Source organism: Olea europaea, chromosome 4, assembly GCF_002742605.1.
Source record: "Olea europaea var. sylvestris chromosome 4, O_europaea_v1, whole genome shotgun sequence".
NCBI lineage: Eukaryota > Viridiplantae > Streptophyta > Magnoliopsida > Lamiales > Oleaceae > Olea > Olea europaea.
The window spans coordinates 9,387,175-9,393,561 of NC_036240.1; the positions used below are offsets into that span (position 1 = coordinate 9,387,175).

A 6,387-nucleotide genomic window follows, 5' to 3' on the forward strand; every position below is an offset into this window, starting at 1 on the left:
AAAGAGATAAATGAACAATCTTTTTTAGTTAGTAACTCTAAATGACAAACCCAAAAGATCATCTTCTAGATTCTTAATATGTTAGGAAAAATGTAATATAGAGAATGGTTTATATTGAAAAACTAAAGTATCAATTCATTTTTCTTTCCTCCTGTTATTGAAATATGGTATTTAAAAATAAAACTACATTAAAATATAAAAGTTTTTTGTTTTTTCATTTCACGAGGATATTTAACCTGTTCAGGAAAAGGATAAATTTGATTTTATTTTCAATGGTACATGGATTTTGTTTATCAGGTTCATCATTATATGATATCTTATGATAACAGATTTCATTTGGTCTTTGAATGTAAAGTCTTAGATTACAAGATCAGGATTTGGTTAAAAAGAATACCCTGTCGCATAAATTGTATATCTGTGCCATGGCTAGAAAACTTATGAACATGATTATTACATCAAACTAACAAAAATGGTGGTTAAGATCGAGTAAGTAGGTCAAGGAAGTGACTGATTATGGTTAACTTCATGCGAAGTGAGGGAAAGAGAATTCAGGTTTATTGGTACAGTATCGTAGAAATCAGGAGGGGTTGAAAGACTGAGTAGATCACTTTTGAAGAGTCACAATTTTCTGTTTAAGTTCTTATTATGGTTGCATAACAGGGGTCGTACAATAAGAAAGCTTACAGATCTGGAAATTGGGTACTAGTGTTACATGTTTTGTGAATTGATGCTTCTTGCAGTATTGAGGCTAAATTGGACCATTAAATTAACTCACATTTTTCCCTCAGGTGGTTTATTGAATTTGGGGCATATAGGAATGGATCTCCTGAACTCCGTGATATGCTTGCTGATTATATATATTCATAATCTCCTGAGGTGGTATGTCCGTGAACAATTTTTGTGCTATTTGGGAATGAATCTACACTAGTGCTATTGGAGACTATGTGCCTTCTTGGTTCTATAGTTTCTCTTCACCCTACAGTTTATGGTAATAATTTGAAAAACCATTATGTCCTCTCCCCTTCCATAATACGAAAATGGGAAATAACATATACAAAAATTTAAAATCAAAAAATCAAAATTTTCAGCATTGGTTCTCTAGTATGCTGGGCTGAGTATATTTTTCCTTCCCTAACTAGCCTTCTTCTTCTGAATTTCTGGCTTTGACTAGCTTCTCAATTATGAGCCTCTCTCTTTCTCGTTGTTTTATCTTTATATGTGCTATAAAACTGTTATCTCCATTCTGTACCCTTAATGTCATCTCTTGTCAATCATAAGTTTGGTAGAGATATTAAATTATTATTCTAAAAGTTTGCAGCAATCACATAAATACACTGATGACTTGCTATCTTTTCACCTGTATGGTAATTATTATCTTATTTGGGGTTCATTTTGATGCAGACAGTACCATATTGACTATCCATAGTGTTTGATAGAATACCTTTTTATAAATGTTGTAATTGGATCGTGTGAAATGATATGAAATTCCCTAATTGGATCAGTATTCAATATGAAGTGTTTTGAGTTTTGAAGTTTTTGGTTAATTAGCCTTTGTTTGAGCTCCATTTTGTTGAAAAATATAGATTTTTTAATAGTGAATTTTTGGAGAATGTATGGTTGAATAAGTTTAGAAAAATGAGTCTTGAAATAATGGAGCTCAAACACAGGCTTAGTCTCCCGCTGCTAATTTATTGCAATTGAAACTGTTAGAACTATATTCCACCTTCTCCGAGTCACGTCGTTTGAAGGTTTTTTTTTTTTTATTCGTAGTGATTGTTAACTTATTTCTTAGATATCTCCACTGGAAGTATCATTATATTTGTGTAATGCTTTTGTGATGATATATATGTTCTCGTAGAATGCAATGCACATCAATAGAGTGGCTTTAAAATATTTACAGATTACAAGTCAAGGAGCCTTGTTATTCAATTTAGTTTGATTCTCAAATTTAAGGTGACAAAATTTTTGTATTGTTACAGGACATGACCAGAGTCATATCATTTTGTTCGAGGGAAGAATCCAAAGAAATTTGCTTCAACTCTAGTGAATTTCATGGGCAAGGTTAGGCCTTTATCCGTGTTGGATTTAAATAATTTGTTTTCTAAATTTTATCGTATTCTTTAATGAAATTTCTATTCAATGTTTCTATTGGAATCTAATGAAGTAAAGCCATTTATTGTTGGGAAATATAATTTTTAACTACACAAATACCGTTTAGAAATCACCCACCTTTGTCTTGATCTAATATACAATTTTAAACTTTCAGTGTTACCCAGGTGAAGATGATTTGGCCATTGCACGGGCAGTTTTGATGTAAGTGTGGAATCTGAATACATGCAGCTACATTTGCAGTTGCTATTAGTGTTGTGCACTGTCCAGTGTCCTAATACGTCTCTTGATTTGCCATTCTAAATCATGCATGTTTCCGAATCCTCCTTGTCAGCTATTTTTCAACTGCTTCCTAGTGTCAGAATTCACTCTCTGGACTTGGAATTGATCTTTCCGGTTTGAAGTATTTATGCGTTATGATTTTGACAAAGGACATGTTTAGCATTTTGTCCATGTATGTAGGTACTTATCTCTAGGCAATCTGAGAGATGCTAATATCCTTATTGATGAAATGAAGAAGCAAGTTCAATCTGAAGAAATTGAATTTCCTCCAACAGAACTGATGCAGCTGACTAATTATTTGCTACTAACGTAAGTTGCTTCTATTTTGTTTTGCACCTTTTTCTAATTACAGACCATTACTTTTTTCATAAAGTAAAATGTTGCAGACAGTAAATAGAGTCTGTAGTCATTGACTTGCCAGTTCTAAATTTGGATTAATTGCCAAGTGTAGTGATGGGAATGCTTTGTGAAATGCGCCCTGTATTGAACTTGTTTGTGGTGAGTACTATTAATTGGAAATTAACAAACTATAAAAGGAAATTCATATTCTGCAATCTCGAATTTAGGCTTCGTGGATAATCAACAAGGTGTTGAAAGGATGACACAATGCTTTTCTTTCTTCCTCCCTCCCTCCATTTTCATTTGTATAGCATCTACCCTGACCTTCAATTTTCTTAGGTTCTGCTTTTACCTCTTTCTTAAAAGGAATAGGATGTCTGCAGTTGTTGTGTTGACTCATTATTTTGGTGAGAAGGGTTGGGGGGGTTTCTGATATAGCTTGGACACCGGATCTTAGCTTTTCTTGTACCTCATTGGTTAATTTCACATTATCTTGATTTACCAATAGTTAAGACTCTTATTTCTTTAATTTTCAAATGACTTCCAGTTTAGGCAAATCTTTCCTTCACTGGAATGGAGTTTTAGTCAATTATGAAAAATGATGGAAGCTATATATTTCTTGGAATTTGAAGAATGGTTCTTAAGCTTCTCAACCACCTTTCTGTTATTTTGGGGCCGCGGGGGGGGGGGGGGGGGGGGGGGGGGGGGGGGGGGGGGGTCGTAGTTTTTGGTTATTCATGTGCAGTCTTTAACTTATGGATGAGACCCAAGTATGAGCAATATGCGATCACACAATCTCCTTGCATGAGTGACTATGCTAGTCATAGTTGTTATGGATTACTCTTCTTGACATATTATCAATTTTCAAGTGACTTAAATCACATCATTGAAATAACTTGGTAGTATGCATTCTGAACCAGATAGTTGCAAACCTAGACACTTCTCTTGCTCATTGAAAATCCCAGAGAAAAGTGAGAAATTGAATGAAACTTGTGACTGGTACAGTGTATTTATTGCTAGGAATGGGCACATATGATGAAAAGGCAATGATGGAAACACAAGCCATCACCATCACAATGTCACTTCAGGACCTTTTTAGTCTGTGGAACAGAACGTGAAAACAACCTAGGTTGACACCTGTCCTAACCTAGCACCTACACTCGTATTATAACATCCCAAGACCATCAATCATGTTCCATGTAACCAGGGGCGGACCCTCACTTGACTCTGTAAACCCCCCACCCCCCCAGGTCCGCCCCTACATGTAACATTCCAAGTAATTCCTGCCACAAGTAACTTAGGAGTGTGAAATGGCAATCATTCTTTGTAATCAACCACAAACTAATAATACATTGTTTGCTTAATAGTATATAATTACTACAGAATGTTTTGCTGATATTGCACATTGCAAAGATTAAGATATTGTGGTAATTATTTCATGACATAAAGAAGCCTATGGGCTAAAATCTTGTCAACAAACAAGGTGTTTGTTTCCAGTTGAAAATTATTCCAGATCTATTCTAGAGTATAATTGGTGAGAAGAAAAAACTGAATCCCACTAAAATTCTTTTGCGTATTTTATACAGTTTGCAGAGAGATGCTTTGCCTCTTTTTAACATGTTGAGACAGAGATACAGGTCAGTATAGATAGAGAATCTGTATTCAATGAGGTAAGCACTTTCATTTCCTAGACAAGACATTCCACTTTGTACATTTTTGTACTGTACAGTTGAAAGGGGTCTTGTTCTGGTCTTTTTCTCTCATGCTTGAGAATAACTTGATCTTTGTAAATTGGCCTCATTCTTGATTGATAACTAAATATTCTGTTATTGACTGCCGTCGTGGTTTAGTTTCTAGATGAAATTGCTGAAAAGTTATATGGAGTCCAGCGGAGAAATCCCATGCAAGGAATGTTTGCTGACATTTTCAAGGTAATTTCTTCTATGAAGTCTTTCTGATCCCAGTAGTGAACACAGATACCTGAAGAGAAGACATTATGGATGTACATTGCTTATTTCATCGTGCTACATCAGGAAACGTTTCTGTTTTCAGTCAATTTGATTTTAACTGATCTGTTAAGAGAAATTGCATTTGCTATTTGCAGATAATGGCAAGATAAAAGTGTCTTATAGTCAACCAGATTGTTGCAAGATTTCCTACATTGATTGAACCTCTTGCCTTTGCTGTTAACATTTTTAGTGTGGTTCTTAAGCTCTGAACCATGTTACATTGTATCAATATTTGATTTTTTTTCTCGACTTCACAAATTATTGTATGCTCTTTTGGCAACATGTGTTTTAAAGGGCATATCACTTATTTCTTACTAGAAACTCTTGAACAATTAGTGGGCTTTTCATAGTTTTGTAATCACAGTTTGGTGCATTTTTCACAGTATTTACAACTTCAGACGATAAATCTTTTATGCGAGTACAGAGAATCTGTTTGCTTCTGCTTGTCAGGCAGCTTCCGTCCAAATTCATTTCACGATGGAGGGAGTTCTATTCTCTACACAACCAAGCAGTTCCTTGGCAGAATTTTGTTCCTTGTCATTCCCATTATTTGCTACTGATGTATTCGTCTTTACAATGAAAGTTGTGCCTCAAGATTTGTTCGTGTCATCCCCAAATCTCCGGCTACAATTGACATGGAGCAATCCAGATTCTAGGAAACCAAAGTTATCGTAAGAATGCTGAGGACAACAAAATCAGCATTGGAATTTTTCAATAACAGTGTTGCATCTATGCTAGTCTTGTGATTCGATGAAGCACTGGAATATTTCATTCATTCTTGAATGTAGATACAGCAATGAGATGATTCTTAACTTCTATCTTTTTATTTCTTAAGCTTTTCTGGCGTAAAAAACCAGCTGATGCCCTCCTTGATTGCAAAAGCTCTACAGAAAAGGTAATGAAAATTACGAGTGAGCAAGTAGTTGATATATGTTTGGCAAATGCTCTCTTTCGAGCCCTCTGTCCTACTTGGAAACCAAGATCAGCATCTAGTGATGCTATGGATGACAACTTCAAAATTTTTTGAAAGAAAAATAGAACTGTTAATCAACTAAAAATTATGTCAAAAAGGGTTGAAAGAAAGGAAAAACAGTATACCAATAAGGGCAAGATTAAGCAGTTTTCCATTCTAAGCCCCAGTGCCCAGATTCCCCATTTTGGAGGAAGTACTCATGTCGACAAAACAAGGATAAAGGTAAAGGATCCGTGTTGAATAAGAAGATCATTTACGATGTTGATATTGGATTAAAAATGATATCTAATATGTATCTCAAATTTATGGACTTGAAATCAAACCATTTAAAAGTATTACAATTTGCAACAAAAATTTGTTTTAAATTTACTAACAAACATGTAATTAACATATATAAATTTTGAGTTGTTTTTAGTTTTATCCCTATATCCTAGATTATTTAAAAGAGAGAGAGAGAGAGAGAGAGAGAGAGAGAGAGAGAGAGAGAGGAAAGGGAGCCTACTCCGGTATTTGTCAAATTTTAGGTTGAATTTGACTAGGGAAAACTTCACTTCCCTTCACTTTTTCCTCCGGAAACAATAGCAGTAGGCTTATCCTCCTTGTCTAAATTTAAATCTTCAAGCAAATACATTGACAAAATTACTTTAGAACAGAATAAAAATCCTATTCTTTGTC

General features: G+C 34.6%; 1 pseudogene; it reads left to right on the forward strand.

Annotated features, from left to right (window-relative positions):
- The first annotated feature begins 513 nt into the window (after positions 1-513).
- LOC111393005 lies at positions 514-5,576 on the forward strand (annotated as a pseudogene).
- Positions 5,577-6,387: the final 811 nt, after the last annotated feature.